The sequence below is a fragment of the Henckelia pumila genome, chromosome 4 (genome assembly GCF_033568475.1).
Source record: "Henckelia pumila isolate YLH828 chromosome 4, ASM3356847v2, whole genome shotgun sequence".
In the NCBI taxonomy this organism is placed as follows: domain Eukaryota; kingdom Viridiplantae; phylum Streptophyta; class Magnoliopsida; order Lamiales; family Gesneriaceae; genus Henckelia; species Henckelia pumila.
The window spans coordinates 184664318-184683879 of record NC_133123.1 but is presented as its reverse complement, the minus strand read 5'-3'; positions in this window follow the sequence as shown (position 1 = coordinate 184683879).

The window sequence follows — 19562 nt, the reverse complement described above, 5'->3', positions numbered from 1 at the left end:
AACATGTCCTTTCTGCATTAAAATACATCCCAAACCCTGGTGAGAAGCATCACAATAAACAATAAAATCACCAGTACCTGTAGGGATTTTTAAAATCGGCGCTGTAGTTAATCTCTTCTTAAGTTCAATAAAACTCCTTTCACACGCCTCAGACCAAAGAAATGGTGCATTCTTCTGTGTAAGCTGTGTAATAGGCTTCGCTATCGAGGAAAAATCTCGAATGAATCGACGGTAATAACCAGCTAAGCCCATAAAACTTCGAATTTCTGGCACAGATGTCGGTCTTTGCCAACTGATCACAGCTTCTACCTTACTCGGATCAACGGAAATGCCATCTCCTGAAATTACATGACCAAGAAAAACAACTCGCTGTAACCAAAACTCACATTTGGATAACTTGGCATACAATTTCTCTTCTATTAAAATTCTCAATACAGTTCGGAGATGATCAACATGTTCACACAGATTCTTAGAGTATATCAAAATATCATCGATAAAGATAATCACAAAATCATCTAAATATCTTTGAAATACTCTATTCATCAATCCCATAAAAACTGCTGGTGCATTCGTTAGACCAAAAGGCATGACTATGAATTCGTAATGGCCATACCTGGTTCTAAATGCAGTCTTAGGAATGTCTTCGTCTCTAACCCTCAATTGATGATATCCAGATCGTAGATCAATCTTCGAATATACTGACGATCCCTGCAATTGATCAAATAAATCATCGATACGAGGTAAAGGATAGCGATTCTTTACCGTTGCTTTGTTCAATTGCCGGTAGTCTATACATAATCTCATTGATCCGTCTTTCTTTCGAACAAATAATACCGGAGCACCCCAAGGGGAAACACTCGGTCTGATATATCCCTTAGCCAACAAATCTTCGAGTTGGTCTTTTAATTCTTTCAGTTCAATCGGTGCCATTCGGTAAGGTGCTTTCGATATCGGCTGTGTACCTGGCATCAATTCAATACCGAAATCTACTTCTCTGTATGGTGGCAATCCTGGAATCTCATCAGGGAATACATCTGCAAACTAACTCACCACCGGTATATCAGTCAATTTCAGACTAAACTTCAGTATATCAACTGCATAGATCAAAAATCCCTCTGCTCCCTTCTGTAACAAATCACTCATAGCAATAACAGATATTAAAGGAATTTTGGCTCGTGATCCCTTACCATAGAATTTCCATTCATCAGTCATATCAGGTTCTTCTGAAAACAGTCAACTGTTGCTCTGTACTTTGTTAACATATCAATACCGATTATACAATAAAAATCAGATAAACCAAGAATGATACAGTTAAGCTCAACTTCATTACCTTCGTACTGTATTACACAGTTTCTAACAGACTTCACTGATACTATAACTTTTCCCAACGGTGAAGATATAGACACTACAGTAGCTAATGACTCAACAGGCAATGAATACAACGTAACAAATTGTTTAGATATGAAGGTATGCGACGCACCAGTATCGAATAAGACATAGGCAGGATAACCAGAAAGAAAATAGTTACCTGCAATCACATCGTTCGGTGCTGCTTGTGCTTGCTCTTCTGTCAATGCAAACACTCGTGCTTGTTGCCTCGGAGGTTGATTCACTGACTGACCTCATCCTCCTCCTGCTCTACTCTGTACTGCTAATTGTGGTTGAAACGAATGAACAAAAGATGCAGATTGACCCACCGGTCTCGATGATCCAGTACCCTGTGCACCTTCAGAACCTCGTTGTGGACACACTCGTGCAAAATGTCCCATCATGTTGCAAATGTGGCAGCTTCCAAATACACCTCGGCATTGTTCATTGGTATGGCGTCCACCACACTTGGTGCAATACACATCAGACTTCTGTCCAGCCCTAGACTGTCGGGAACTACCTGAACTCGAAGAGTTACTACCACCAGATCTCTTGAACTATTTACTCTTTCCCTTGAAGAAGTTCTTCTTTCCACTACTGCTACCTCCAGCTTCAAATCGAGGTGGCGGTGGAATATGTGACTGTTCTTGGGACTGTCTCACTGGCTGTGGCACAAACTGTGCTCCTTGTTGTTTCAGTATCCCTGCTTCTGCACCCTTTGCTCGATTCAGAGCATCAGCAAAGGTATTCGGTCTTTCCGAATTCAAAAGTGTAAACACATCAGGGTTCAAGCCATTGATAAATTGATCGGCTTGAGCTTCATCACTAACAGCAATATGTGGAGCAAACTTCAACAAGCTGGTGAATTTGGCAACATATTCTTCGATATTTAACTGCCCCTGTTGCAGACTTGCAAACTCTGCTCCTTTGTCCTTACGATAATACACAGGAAAGAAACGCTGATAGAAAGCAGTTCGAAATACAGACCAGGTGATAACAGTACCTTGGTTTTCCAATGCTCTCTTCGTCGCTATCCACCAACTCTTGGAAAGACCATGCAGTTGATGAATTACTAGTCTCACACGACGATCATCTGTATAATAAATAGACTCGAATAACTGCTCAATATCTTCCAACCAATTCTCGCACTCTATAGCATTCTCAGTTCCTTGCAACTTCGGTGGTTCGAATGATTGGAATCGTTTCAGAAGTTTCTCCATCGGATTAGCATCACTAAACTCATCAGTAGAAGTACTACCCTGTCCATGTTTAGTTGCTGTCACTGGGACCTGTGCAACATTTGTCTATTCAGGCTCATTCATAGCCAATGTCTGTCTAACCCTCGGTGCTGGTCGGGGAGGCATATCTGATAATCAAACAGATTAGTGTACAGTTCAATCTCAGTTAAAACCATTCTGTTTCAATCCACAATGCCTTCTCACAAGATCGAATCTGATTCAATCGTAATCATACATGCTTCCAATCATATCAGATAACAGATAGCATGCAATTCTTAAAGCTGTAAATCAAGTCAAATAATAAACATGCTTCGAGAATAACTAAATCAGAATAAAAGACTCGATCTACCCCCGCTCATCTATTCTCAGTCCGAGAAACTTATGCTTTGATACCACCTGTTGTGGGGACCTCAGGTTGCTAATCTCATCTTAGAGCAATTAATGAACAATAAAACATTCATTAATCATCAATTAAATAAACCAAGAGCAAAGTAATTTTTTTTTTTTTTTATAAAAACAGTGCCTCGCTCGATCGGGGAAAAACACCCGATCGAGCGGGCTTCAACACCATGCTCTCGGTCTGGAAACATTTTGGCCTCGCTCAATCGGGTAACTTCCTCCGATCGAGCGAGCCAAATTGCCCGATTCTCTGTTTTGAACAAATTAGGGCCGCGCTCGATCGGGGATAATCACCCGATCGATCGGGCCTGTTTTCCAGAAAAATTCAGCAGCTACAATTTTGCTGTCAAGACTTGGTGTCATCCATTCCAATCACCAAACTCGATCCAAAACATGATATATAAGTTCCAAATCATGCATATAAACATAACCAAGGTCTCAAGCATCTATACATGCATTTATTACATCGAACAAGTCGCTAAAGAACGATAAACGAGATAAACTATATCAAGTTTCATACATGTATTTTAAAACCAACAAGTTCTAAGGTTTGATGCTTCTAGATCTCAAGACTTCATCTACAGCCCGAGTCCTCACGTGCTAGACTCTCTCCCAGCTGTCAATGATGTCGATGACTAGCTCATGCCCCTTCTGTTGTCATGCACACATACAAAACAAGACAACAGCCGGATAAACTCCGGTGAGAAAACATTCTTAGTATAACCAACATATAAAAGGCGTTAAATAAATCATATCGACTCTATTTAAAACTCGACTCAACAAATAGAGTAATTAAAGCTTCGCATAAGAACTGATTCATATAACTTCGAGGCCATCAAGATTCATAAATGATCTTGACATGGATATCCATCTAACGAGTTCGTAAACGACTCGCAATTAAAGGTTAACCGCAACCTTGGCATAGAATCAATTCAATATAGTATCATATCAACCCGAATATAAAGATCCACTACCTGAGATGGATCGACAACATCACAATCAAATCAAAAACATAAACAAGTATGTGGTTTTTGCGGGCCAACTCAAAATAGTCGTTTTTGAGTTTCAAAGTCCCTACTTCGCGATGTCGTCATTATACCTTCTTTTATTGAGGTTCTGAACTCTTCAAATCTGTAAGATATAATCAAAATACATATATCAAACTCCATATCAATCTATCATTTCAGAAATGAGTCAAAACCATCAAGAATTCATCAATCAATCGCATTTCAAACCTCAACTCTTTCTTCGTTAGTTCACGTCGGCGTCTTGTGTCGTTTAGCCTTCAAACTCAACTGAAACTGAATAAGAAAAATACTATAACATTCATAACATCGCAACAACACCTTCAACTCAGAAATCGGCTATCAAAACAGTTCCAAAACTCGATTAAACGACATAGCGACTCAAAATCGGTAACCGACGTAAACCCCGACTTCGAAACTTGTAACTCAAATTCATATATCAGCATATATCTTATAAAACTCAGTAACAAAACATCATATCAGCAGCTATACGCATCGATATACATGCTAGAAGTCATAACCAAAACATTCAATCATCCAACTTTGATCCGGTTTTGAAAATAGAAGCAATACAAATTCAAGAACATAATCAATAACTCAAAATCTGATATCTGCTCCATACTGATTTCGAAATCCAAATAACACAACATAAAACTTACACGAGATCGAAGCCCTCGTCGTAAGGATTCCAGAACAATTTACGAAATCGAAATCGGATAACCGGAGCAAAAGTTATAAGGATTTGAAAATCACAATTGCAAAGGAAAAGAAGAAGCTCGGCTCCTCTGTTCTTATTTTCTGAATGTATTAGACAATAAAACGTTGACATGCTGAGTCTTGCAACACAAATCTGATAACTTTAATTAAAATTGCACTTTTGTCCCTCAATTCTTTACTATTTGCAATTTGATCCTCGGCCCTTATTTTAATTCAATTTGAATCCTAAATAATTTAAGAATATTAGAATTTAAATCAAAAATCTAAATATTCCCAAATTAAATATACTCGGATTAAAATTAAATAAATTCGGATTAATATTAATTAATCCCGGGCCTTACATGATTTGACTAGTCATGGCAAGATGTAGAACATCCATTTCAAACTGACTGATGAAAGCAGAATTATCTAATACAGTGACACCGGGTTGATTGAATTTTCTGCGCTTGTTCCTTATGATTAGGCAAATTCTGCGCTGGTAGTGCTTAATCGTGTCACGTCCAAATTACCCGACGCAATCAGATAAACAAAATACGTAGTAGTGTGAGTAGGGATCGTTTCCACGAGGAAAGAGAAATTTAATGTGTTTTAAAATAAAAGAAAGGGGTTTTGAGTTTGAGATTAACTACTGAAAATTTAAGCAATTTAAAATTCAAGTTTATCACTAACATGCAAGATTAAAATTATACTGAAAAAATCAATAAGAAACAAGTCTTGGTATCGGTCGACAACACCCTTGATATTTATTCATTCAATCATCGATTACCTAAAAATAATTAATTATATCAAATATTCATCATTGAAAAATAAATTCCTGTTTCACCTTAATCTTAGTTAATTAGACACCAGCGTTCTAGATTAAACCTTACCAATAAATCAACCTGGATACCAGAGATCTAGATTTAAATTTAAGGTAACATTCAAATGAGTAAAACTGATGAATCTAGACAACACAAATACCAGCGATTGTATTTAATCTAGTCAATTGTTGTTCCTACGATTTAAAAAATTCACCAGCGGAAAATATTAAACGCAGTTGCTTCGCAAATTAGTTGATTCAAACAATTATGGATTTGAATTCTAATTTAGCAGTAGATTGTATAATGAAATCCTAATATGTCCAATCCGAAAATCCCACATACAAGCATGAAATAAAACATAACAACTTTTGATACTCAATAAAAATTAAACACTGAAAAATTCGAATCTCATGAATAAACAAAATCAAGGGCTTGTCTTCCTCAACCGAGTTCTAAGAATTAGCCAACAATATTCATGAATTCTAAAGAAAATTTCATGAAAGAAAAATTGAATCTAAGAAAAGAGAGAAGAAACCTAGCCGCCAATGTGTTTCTTACGTTCCAAGCCATCTCAGTCTGATCAATCCCCCTAATTTTTTAGTTATATCAGTATTTAAAGTCTCCAAATCTTCCAAAGATTAATCCTAACTCGGCCAAAGAATTTCCAAAATTAAAAACTCTGCACGCTGGCGTCGCTCGATCGGTAAAGATTGACCGATCGAGCGAGCTAAAATCTTGACCCCTACCGTTCTTCAATTTCTTGGAACCGCTCGATCGGTAGAAGTCTGCGGATCAAGCGGCCAAACTCTGCTTTAATTTCTGCACGCACAGACACTTCAAGTGCTTTTCAACCACATCATGCGCAAACCAATTCTTTCCATGCGCGTTAGCACTCCCCAACGTTAGCACTCCCCAACAACGCTCTTTGCATTGATTACATGTGCTATCACGCAGGATTCTTTCCCTTTCTTTTTAGCGCATCATTTGGCGCAATTGCGCAACACTTTTCTTCAACAGCGCATGGGTTGCGCATATCAATTCCTTTTCATTCTTCATCCATAATCTCACAAACGCAGCTGCTCTAAACTTCATTTTTATCATATTTTCTCCTCTATTCCTATATTAAATCAAAGACAATGATTAGGAGCTATTCAAACAAATTTATCATTCAAAATGCATCGAATTATAACAATTTATTCCAATTAAACATAAGAAAATATAGACACATCAAACCCCATACTTAAACCTTTGCTCGCCCTCGAGCAACACAAAACCCAGAATAAGTTCGAGCTCATAATCCATAACAAAAATAAACATGATTTACAGATATGTGCCTCAGGAATTAACTCAATGCATGATCAAGAAAGGCGATAAAATGCTAACAACGGAACAAGTTCAATATCCAGACATTTGAACTCGAGATATAGCCCCAAACGTGTGTGTGTGTGTATGATCATTAGCAAGTGTCATGCACACTTCACAGATCCATGCAATGTGTGGGGACCTCGGGTGCTAATCTCATATTATAGGGCGAATAATAATTAAACATATTCAATATGTGACACAGGACATTTGACGATGCCAACCCTTACATTTGGCGACGCACAAACACGTCGCAAAAGATCAACAATTTTTTTTTTCATGGGGGGTTGCGCTCGGTCGGCACTTTTTAGCCGACTGAGCGCTCCCTCAAACTCAACCTTCGGGTTGGAATTTTTCAGGCAGCGCTCGGTCTGCACTTTTATGCAGATTGGGCCTGTCCTGGGCAGAATTGATGCTCTGTTTTCAGCAGCTAATGACTTGATCTTTTAACCTCTTCTTTACATGCTTTACCAATCTAAAACATTCAAAACATATATAAACCAAGTTCTAAACATGTTCGTAAGTCTATATCACATCCATCTAGTGATCCAAAATCAAGGAAAGCTAAGTTATAACAAGGTTACAGCAAGTAGTAGAATATATACAAATCTCTTTGTTTTCTTTCTAACATGTTTCACAACAACATATAGTACATGTTCACTTGCTTAAAACCCGAGTCCACACATGCTAAGCTTTATCTCGATCTATCCTGGTCGTTGTTGACTCGATCTTGCCCCACCTATTGCCATGCACACATACACAACAAAACAATAGCCGGATAATTCTGGTGAGAAACATAATTTCCAGTATAAATGATATGAACATGCTATAAGGCTAAAAAAATACAATGCATGTTCCAACGGAAAGGATATCAAAAGAAGTCTTGGTTCTTGGGATCCCGGAAAATAAAATATCAAACTAACCACCGACTCTCCCTCTCGAGGTGGTGTTGAACATCTTACATTCCCTGACTTTGGTACAATCATAGTAAGTCATCTAGCTCTAGGATTAAATCTATATTCCTTGCCACTTACTACAACGTAACTTACCAAACGTCAATTGCAATCTAGGCCACCAGGCCCTCTATGCGTTTTGGTTTTTGGCTCAAGATGAATGCATATCGAACTAATGCATTAAGGTATAATCAATACAACAAGCCAAAACCAAAACACATAACTCATGCTAATCAAGTAAGGTCACATTATACATACAAACAAGCAAAAGCAACTAAGCATATAAGTATGTGGTTTAAGGGAATTCGAGAATTGTGTCTATCTCGAATATTCTGTCCCTTCAAGATTGTATCAATTTATACCTTCATTTGTCGAGTCTAAAAGTACTTCAAATCTGAAAACATAACATCAAGAACATATCTTAAAATCTGCTCAACTTTCCAACTCAATTCTTCAAAGAAAAATGTTTTCAAACCTTGTTCTTGTCTATTCCGATGTCGCCGCTAAATTCTCGAACTTGAAACACTATAAAAACAGGATGAAATATATGAGAACAAACCACCATATCAGTCTTTAATCTTATACAGTTCTCAGCTGCAAGAATACTAAACAAATTCATGATACTTTCGTGAACCGGCGGCATAGCGGTACAAAATCGATAACCGAAACAATAACCAACTCAATTCTAACATTCAACCAACTTCATATCAGCTAAAATATTTCACAAAACCAGCAACTCAGAATTAGAAAAGGTTCAAACATAGCTGGAACCTCATAACAATTACATACGTCATGAGTTCTTTGATCCAACATCAACATACATTTAATATCATCTCAAGATCGTATAAAAGAAACCAAATCTGATCCTCAACACTATAAATTCGAAATATGCTGATTCCTGGAGATACTTACATCAAATTGTAGCTTGTGAAGAGAGGATCACAACGCTATGTCCAAATCAAAATTCGGATAACCGGATCTTGAGATATCGGAGTTTGAAGATGAGGTTTGGCTTTGTAAATCTGAATTCTCGATTCTTTGCTGCAAGTCGGATAAGAATATGCTAATACACGTTGAATTATAATGATACAACAAGTGTCCAAGTTACTTTTGCCATATTTGCACTTTGGCCTCTCAAGTTTCCACTATTTGCATTTCAGTCCCCGAAAACTCAAAATAATTCAATTTAAATCCTAATTAAATTAAAAATATTAGAATTTAATTCTAAACTCTAAATATTCCCAAATTAAATATTTTCGGATTAAAATTAAATAATCTAGGGCCTTACACAATGCAAAACCCCACAATAGCTCAAGTTGCACACCAACAAATCAAATTAAACCATTGAGAAGTTTTATAGTCTTTTCACTCGTCCGAGTAATTGTACCCGGTTATCCTCAACTCCATACATTCTCCTCCATATTTAGCTCTTGGAATTTTTAGGACTAGAATTTCAATCCCCATTCCAATGTCTCCCCTCACCTTACTAACTCCATTCTTTTCTCTTCTTAATTTTTTTTCTCGATTAAGCTCAAAAGGGAGGTTGATAGGCTAGTGACTTCCTAAGACTATCACAAGGCTCACACGACCTTCACTATGTCATATACACTTCACAAGCCATGATACATACGTGCTAAAGAATATTCAAGAACCACATCAAAGTCTAATTTGCATTGGAGATCAAAGTGTTCCAAGGTTAGCAAATCATCTATTTTCAAAAGCATGCACGTCATCAATTAGATATCATCATGGGCTAATGAATTTAAACAGTCAAATTCATCACAAACTATGAGCTCTAATTTTTTTTTTTTTAAAAAAAAAACCGGCTAAATTCTCTCAATGACTGGCTAAGTCCTCTCCCCCATACTTAAAATCTTACATTGTCCCCAATGCAAGTAAAAATGCAAAACAAAAATAAAAAACTAAGAATGAAAAGAAATACTTCCCTTGGGTTGCCTCCCAAGCAGCGCCTCTGTTTACAGTCGTTGGCCCGACTGTATGCTTCAGTTCATCAAGGTGGCTCATATCTAGTTCCCTTGTCCACCTTCACCCATCTGAACAGTTTTGCAGTTATTTTCTGTCTATGCTTTTTCTTCTTTGATATCTTGCTTATCCCCGTTTCTTGAATACTTCTTCCCTTTCCCTTAGGCGTTCCTTTTTCTCAATCTGGAGGAATTTTGACTTAGTTATAGGTACCTGCAAAGCATAAAGAAAAATTTCAGCAGTATAATTTTTTACAGGTTTTTCAATAACTTCCTTCAACTTATCCTCATTCACAACTCTCTTGTGCTCTTGTGACAAGTAATCATTAGCATCAATATTGTTAACAACACTTTCACAACCAGGAATTTTCAGGGTATCAAAAATATGAAACTTAACAATCTCCCCATCAAACTCCATAGAGAGAGTGCCATTGTTAACTTCTATAATGGACTTCGACGTTTTCAAAAATTGTATTCCTAGAAAAATTGGACTATTCAAATCATTATTTTTCATATCAAGCACATATAAATCAGCAAGAAAAACCAAGTTACCAACTTGCACAAGAACATCCTCTAACACTCCTCTAGGAAAAATAGTAGATCTATTAGCCATCTAGATAACAATTGCAGTTTCATTCAAAGGCCCAAGTTGTAAAGAAGCATAAACAGAGTATGACATGACATTGATCGATGCTACTAAATCTAACATGGCCGTATCAAGCTGAACATCTCCTATTTTACATGGAATCGAAAATATAACTGGATCCTTGCATTTTGTGGGTACCTTCTTTGAATGACAACAGAGACCTGCTCTCCCAATTCAACTTTCTAACACCCCTTCAACTTTTTTTTTCGCAGTACATAATTCTTTCAAAAATTTAGCATAACGAGGTACTTGTTTAATAGCATCTAACAATGAAATATTTACCTCACATCTACGAAATATTTCATACAACCCCTTAATTCCTTCATCCTTCCTAGATTCTTTCAATGCTAAGGGAAAAGGGGCTACAGGTTTATACTCAGAAAGAGGAGGAAACTTATCTCTCGGTGCTTTTTCATGATTAAGCTCAGTCTCATCTACCTTGGATTTCTCCTCATATTCGTTCTGTACTTGCTTGTTCACCACTTATTCATGAACCTTTAACTCTCTTTCACTCCTCAACGTGATTGCACTCACATTCTCCTTTGGATTCAGCACTATCTGTGATGGTAAACTACTAGAACTTTGTGCCTCCAACCTATTAATGGCGGTTGCCAACTACCCCACCTGAGTGTTCAAATGTTGGATACTTGCTCTCGTTTCCTGTTGAAAAGTTACAATATTAGTTGCAAGATCTTAACAATGTTTTCTAGAAACTCACCAGGCATTGGAACTTGAGGATGCTGTGGCTGTGGAGGATACGGTGGCCTATAAGCTTGATGGTGCGGTGGTGCTTGAGGCCCAGGTTGATTTGTCTGAGGGTTTCCGTATCTAAAGTTGGGATGATCCTTCCAACCTGGATTGAATGTATTCGAGTAAGTATCATACTTTTGTTGTGGTGGCCCGGGAAATCCTCCTGCTGCATTGACTTGTTCAGTAAATCCCTCTTGAAGCATGGGACACATGTCAGTTGCATGTCCCACGGCAGCGCAAATTCCACATGGTTTTGCAGTCTGTCCATTCTTTACAGCCATTTGATGCATAAGAGACGTCAGTTCAATCAATTGTTTTTCAAGGAAAGAAACATTTACCTCGTTGCCCCATCTGGGCGGAGAATCATTCCTGTTGGTGCCAAATTGCTGAGAATTGGCATCCATATTATCTATCAAATTCCTTGCATGCACTAGAGTTTTATCCACAAAGACTCCTCCACTAGCCGCATCTAATATACTCCTGTCATGAGGTAACAAACCTTCATAGGTATATTGAATTAATAAGTTTTCACTTATCTGATGTTGCGGATAGCTAGCACAAAGCTTTTTGAACCGCTCCCAGTATTCATGAAGTGATTCCCCTGCGTATTTCTTGATCACATAAATCTCCTTCCTGATGTTGGCTGCTCTAGAAGCTGGGAAGTACTTCTCCAGAAAAATTCTTTTCATCTCAGTCCAAGTCGTGATGGATCCAGAGGGTAAATAGTACAGCCAATCCTTAGCAGCACTCTTCAAAGAGAAAGGAAAGACCCTCAGTTGGATCTGCTTCTCTGTCACTCCATGGGGTTTCATACTTGTGCAAACCACATGGAATTCCATCATGTGCTTTTTAGGGTCCTCACCTGCAAGACCATGAAAAAAAGGCAATAAGTCAATTAATCCAGATTTAAGCTCAAAAGTAGCATTATTTTCTAGAGTAGGAAAAGTAATGCATAAGGGCTGTTGGTTTGGATCAGGAGTGCCCAATTGTCTAAGGCTTAGATTTGCGTTGGCTGCCATTTCTTCCTTAGGAATTTCATTCCGTAGCTCATCCTCTTTTTGTTTCCTACGAGCCTCCTTCCTTCTTCTATGGAGTGTTCTCTCTATCTCTGAATCGTAGGGGAATTCTTCTTCAGAAGATTCTCCTGTAAGCATTAACAAACCCGAGAAGCACTGGTGGAAAGAATAGAAAATAAAAATAAAAACAAGAACACAAATAAACTAAACTCCTTCCCCGACAACGGCGCCAAAATTTGGTACCGCTTAATTGTGCCACACCCAAATTACCCCACTCAATCAGATAAACAAAATACGTAGTAGTGTGAGTAGAGATCATTCCCACGAGGAAAGGGAAATTTAATGTGTTCTAAAATAAAAGAAAGGGGTTTTGAGTTTGATATTAACTACTGAAAATTTAAGCAATTTAAAATTCAAGTTTATCACTAACATGCAAGATTAAAATTATAATGAAAAAATCAATAAGAAACAAGCCTTGGTATCGGTCGACTACACCCTTGATATTTATTCATTCAATCATCGATTACCTAAAAATAATTAATTATATCAAATATTCATCATTGAAAAATAAATTCCTGTTTCACCTTAATCTTAGTTAATTAGACACCAGCATTCTAGATTAACCCTTACCAATAAATCAACCCAGATACAAGCAATCTAGATTTAAATTTAAGGTAGCATTCAAATGAGTAAAACTGATGAATCTAGACAACACAAATACCAACGATTGTATTTAATCTAGTCAATTGTTGTTCCTATGATTTAACAAATTCACCAGCGGAAAATATTAAACGCAGTTGCTTTGCAAATTAGTTGATTCAAACAATTACGAATTTGAATTCTAATTTAGCAGTAGATTGTATAATGAAATCCTAAGATGGCCAATCCGAAAATCCCACATACAAGCATGAAATAAAACAAAACAACTTTTGATACTCAATAAAAATTAAACACTGAAAAATTCGAATCTCATGAATAAAAAAAATCAAGGGCTTGTCTTTCTCAACCAAGTTCTAAGACTTAGCCAACAATATTCATGAATTCTACAGAAAATTTCTTGAAATAAAAATTGAATCTAAGAAAAGAGAGAAGAAACCTTGCCGCCAATGTGTTTCTCACGTTCCAAGCCGTCTCAGTCTGATCAATCCACCTAATTTTTGAGTTATATCAGTATTTAAAGTCTCCAAATCTTCCAAAGATTAATCCTAACTCGGCCAAAGAATTTCCAAAATTAAAAACTCTGCACGCTAGCATCGCTCGATCGGTAAAGATTGACCAATCGAGCAAGCTAAAATCTTGACCCCTACTGTTCTTCAATTTCTTGGAACCGCTCGATCGGTAGAATTCTGCGGATCGAGCGGCCAAACTCTGCTTTAAATTTCTGCACGCACAGACACTTCAAGTGCTCTTCAACCACATCATGTGCAAACCAATTCTTTCCATGCGCGTTAGCACTCCCCAACGTTAGCACTCCCCAACAGCACTCCTTGCGCTGATTACATGCGCTATCGCGCAGGATTCTTTCCCTTTCTTTTTAGCGCATCATTTGGCGCAATCGCGCAACACTTTTCTTCAACAGCGCATGGGTTGCGCAGATCAATTGTGCTATCACGCAGCAGCTTCCTTTCCATTCTTCATCCATAATCTCACAAACGCAGCTTATAGTTGTGTTTTTGTTGCATTCGTTAATGTATTTTTGTTGTTGTTTTGCATTTGTTTACGTGTTTTATTTATGTATTTTTTTCATATTTCTTATTCTGTGTTTGCATGATGTGTTCTCCGGTTTTATGGTTAGGTTGTGCATTTTGGCGGATACATGGACGGATCTTTGAAGCAATCAAAGGGGTGGAAATTTTCTGAAGAAATGCTTCGCTCGATCTGCAGCATCTAACCGATCGAGTGGAGCATGTAACCTCGAAGACAGTAGGCTAAGGATTTTTGGCCGCTCGATCTGCATCTTTTAACCGATCGAGCGGCGCGCATATTTTGAAAACAGAAGGTTGCTATATTTTGGCTCGCTTGATCGGCAAACTTTAACCGATCGAGCGAGCATTGCTGTTCGGGAAAGAAGTTTTATTTTTAGAAACTCTTTTATTTTGGACTCTTGCTTTTATTAGGCTATTATTCCATTTTTGAGATATTATTATCAGACTTTTGGAGATCTCTAAGGCGGCTAGGTTTTGTTTTGACATCTCTCTCTCAAGTTTTCTTCTTTTATTTTGAATTTTTCTTGAGTTTTTGATGAATCTTTGTAGCTAAACTTTTATTCTTGGTTGAGGGAGACGAAACCTTGATATAATTTATTCATGAGATTCAATTTTCATGCTTTAATCCTTGTTGAGTATCGATACTTGGTCTGTTTTATTTCATGCTTGTGTGCGAGATTTAAGGATTGGCCATCTTAGGATTTTGCTATACAATATACTGCTAAATTAGAATTCAAATCGTCATTGTTTGAATCAACTAATTTGCGAAGCAACTACGTTTGATATTTTCTGCTGTTGAATTTATTAAATTGTAGGAACAACTATTGACTAGGCTAAATACAACCGCTGGTGTTTGTGTTGTCTAGCTTCGTCAGTTTTACTCGTTTGAATGCTACCTTAGATTTAAATCTAGATCGCTGGAATCTAGGTTAATTTATTGGTAAGGGTTAATTTAGAATGCTATTGTCTAATTAACTAAGATTAAGGTGAAACAGCAATTTGATTTTTAATGATGAATATTTGATGGGATTAATTATTTTTAGGGAATCGATGATTAAATAAATAAATATCAAGGGTGTAGTCGACCGATACCAAGGCTTGTATCTTATTTATTTTCCAGTTAAATTTTCATTCTTTCATGATAGTGATAATATTACTTTTTAATTGCTTAAAATTTTAGTTGTTAAATTCCAAAATTCAAAAACCCCCCTTTAGTTTATTTAGAACACATTGAATTTACTTTTCCTCGTGGGAACGATCCCAACTCACACTATTGCATTATTTGTTTATCTGATTGAGTCGGGTAATTTGGGCATGACACGATTAAGCGCTACCAAATTTTGGCGCCGTTTCTAGAGAAAAATGTTTAATTTATTGTGTTCTTTTTATTTTTGTTTTGTTTTGTTTAATCTCACTCTCTTCTCTTTTCTTTGTTTCTAGTTCTTTCTCGTTCATGCTTTCAAGTGATTTTGCTAAAGAAGACTTTCTCTACGACCCGGAGATCGAAAGGACTTTGCACAGGCGAAGGAGAGAACATCGTAGGCAACAAAAAGAGGAAGCTGCTCGAGCTGCATTCCCAGAAGAAGAGATGACTGCTAATGCAAATCTGAGTCTTAGACAATTGGGCACTCCTGATCCCAATCAACAACCTTTATGCATTACTTTTCCAACATTAGAAAATAATGCTACTTTTGAGCATAAATCTGGATTGATTCACTTATTACATGATTTTCATGGTCTTGCATTACTTTTCCAACATTAGAAAATAATGCTACTTTTGAGCATAAATCTGGATTGATTCACTTATTACATGATTTTCATGGTCTTGCAGGTGAGGACCCGAATAAACACTTGATGGAATTCCACGTGGATTGCACGAGTATGAAATCCCATGGGGTGACAGAGGAGCAGATTCAACTGAGAGCTTTTCCTTTCTCTTTGAAGAGTGCTGCTAAGGATTGGCTATATTACTTGCCCTCTGGTTCTATCACAACTTGGACAGAGATGAAAAGAATCTTTCTGGAGAAATACTTCCCAGCCTCTAGAGCCACGAACATCCGGAAGGAAATATATGGAATCAAGCAATACTCAGGGGAATCACTGCATGAATACTGGGAGCGGTTCAAGAAGATTTGTGCTAGCTGTCCGCAGCACCAGATAAGTGAAAATCAATTGATAAAATTTTTCTATGAAGGTTTGTTACCTCATGACAGGAGTATGCTAGACGCAGCCAGTGAAGGAGTTTTTGTGGACAAAAATCCGGTACAAGCGAGGAATCTAATAGAGAATATGGCTGCCAATTCTCAGCAATTTGGCACCATTAGGAATGAGCATGTACCAAAGAAGAACACCGAGGTAAATGTCTCTTCCCTTGAACAACACTTAATTGAATTGACATCTCTTGTGCGTCAGATGGCTGTAGGGAATGGACAAACCGCAAAGGCATGTGGGATTTGTGCTGCAGTGGGACATGCTACTGATATGTGTCCCACACTACAAGAAGAATCGGTTGAACAGGTAAATTCTAGTGGAGGATTTCCTGGACCACCACAGCGGAAATATGATCCCTATTCCAACACATACAATCCTGGTTGAAAGGATCATCCAAATATGAGATATGGGAACCCTCAAGCAAATCAATCTGGGCCTCAAGTACCACCGTACAATCAAGCTTATAGGCCACCGTATCCTCAACAACAGCAGCGTCCTCAGATTCCAAATCCAGGTGAATTTCTTGAAAATATTGTTAAGGATCTTGCTACTAATACTGTAAATTTTCAACAGGAAACAAGAGCAAGTATCCAAAACTTGAATACCCAGATGGGACAGCTCGCCACTACAATCAATAAGTTGGAAGCACAGCATTCCAATGCTTTACCATCTCAAACAATTTCAAATCCAAGAGAGAACGCAAGTGCTATTACTCTAAGGAATGGAAAGGAGTTGAAGATTAAGCAGAAAGAAGTGGAGGCTTCACCCAAGGAGAAGCCACAAGAAGAACCAACGGCGGATGATGGAGAAACATCCAAGGAAGAAGCGCCAAGAGGAAAGTTCCCTCCACTTTCTGAATATAATCCTGTTGCCCCTTTTCCTTTAGCACTTAAGGAGTCTAGAAAAGATGAAGGGATAAAGGAACTTTATGAGACATTTCGTAGATGTGAGGTGAATATTCCGTTGTTAGATTCTATTAAGTAGGTACCTCGATACGCGAAGTTCTTGAAAGAATTGTGCACAGCAAAGAGGAAACAGACACTGAAGGGTTGTCAGAAAGTGGAACTAGGTGAGAATGTATCTGCTGTGATCCAATGAAAATTGCCCGCAAATTGCAAGGATCCAGGTATGTTTTCTATCCCATGCACTATAGGGAATGTTAGACTTGAGAAGGCCATGTTAGATTTAGGAGCATCAAACAATGTTATGCCATATTCTATCTATGCATCCTTGAAACTTGGTCCATTGAATAAAACTGGCATTGTTATTCAGTTAGCTGATAGGTCTAATGCATACCTTAGGGGAATAGTGGAAGATGTGTTAGTGCAAATAAACGACTTGGTATTTCCTGCAGATTTTTATGTGCTAGACATGAAAAACGGTGATCATAATAGTCCTATTTTTTTAGGCGGACCATTCTTGAAAACCCCCATGACTAAAATTGATGTTCACAGTGGCACACTCACGATGGAATTTGATGGAGAAGTTGTGAAATTCAATATTTATGATGCCATGAAATTTCCTGATAGTGATGATTGTGTATTTTCTGTTGATATTGTGGATTACTTGACACAATATTATTGTGAGCATGCATGAAAAGATGATCTAGAAGTGGCTATTGTTGCACCCATTCAACAGGATGATGGAATTGGATTCAGCGAAGAAGTGAAAGAGATTGAGGGAATTCTGAACAGTGCTCCTGAGCTACTTCAGTCAGGTAATATATCTTATATATCACTACCAATTTATAATACTCGGTGCCTTCCATCTGTTTTGCGGGCACCAGTGGTCGAACTAAAGACACTTCCAAAACATCTCAAGTATGTTTTCCTTGGAGAAGGAGAAACATTACCAGTCATCATCTTCAATAGTTTGGAAGCAGACCAAGAGGAACAATTAGTCAAAGGTCTACAAGAGCACAAGATTGCTATTGGATGGACTATAGCAGACATCAAGGGAATTAGCCCTACCACATGCATGCACCAAATTTTGATGGAGGAAGGAGCGAATCCCTCACGTCAGCCGCAAAGAAAGTTGAACCCACCGATGATGGAAGTGGTGAAGGCTGAAATTCTGAAACTCCTTGAAGTTGGAGTCATCTACCCGATTTTTGACAGTCAGTGGGTCAGTCCAGTTTAAGTGGTGCCCAAGAAAACCGGGATAACTGTGGTGAATAACAAGGATGATAAATTGGTTCCCACCCGAATTCAAAATGGGTGGAGGGTTTGTATAGATTATAGGAAGTTAAATGCTGGAACCCGAAAGGACCATTTCCCTTTACCCTTTATTGATCAAATGATTGAATGTTTAGCATGTCATCCTTATTATTGTTTTCTTGATGGGTATTCTGGTTATTTTCAGATTGTTATTGCACCGGAAGATCATGAGAAGACGACATTCACTTGCCCGTTTGACACCTTTGCATATCGACGGATTCCCTTTGGACTTTGCAATGCACCGACCACTTTCCAACGGTGTATGGTTAGTATTTTTTCTGATTTCATTTAACATATCTTAGAAGTTTTTATGGATGATTTCACTGTCTATGGTGATTCATTCGAGAACTGTCTGTCTAACATTGCTCTTGTCCTAAAGAGGTATGTCGAAACCAACCTAGTCCTAAATTCTGAAAAGTGTCATTTTATGGTTGGGCAAGGTGTTGTGTTGGGTCATGTCGTTTCATCTAAGGGAATAGAGGTAGACAAAGCTAAAATTGATATTATTCAGTCTCTCCCTTTTCCCTCATGTGTGCGGGAAGTGCGTTCGTTTCTTGGCCATGCAGGTTTTTACAAGAGATACATTCAGGACTTCGCCAAGATCGCATCCCCCATGTGCAAACTGTTGCAAAAAGATGTCCCGTTTGAGTTTGATGAACCATGCAAAAAGTCTTTTGACAAACTCAAAGACTCATTGACATATGAACCAATAATCCAACCACCGGACTGGAGTCAACCATTTGAGATCATGTGTGATGCCAGCGACTATGCATTTGGCGTGGTTTTAGGTAAAAAATTTGTGAAAGCATCGCTTGCTATCTACTACGCTTCGCGTATCCTGAACGATGCCCAACGGAACTACTCCACCACTGAAAATGAATTCTTGGCTGTTGTTTTTGCATTAGAAAAATTTTGCTCTTATTTACTTGGTGCTAAAGTCATTGTTTATTCTGACCATGTAGCTCTTCGCTTTCTGATGGCGAAGAAGGAGGCAAAACCAAGGTTAATAAGGTGGATACTGATTTTGAGCGAATTCAATGTGGAAATCAAAGACAAGAGAGGAACAGAGAATCGAGTCGCAGACCACTTAAGCCGTCTAGTTCATATCGATGAGGAGCTGAACTTGTGTGAAGAATTTCCTGATGAACAACTGTTTTCAGCAAGCGCAGAATT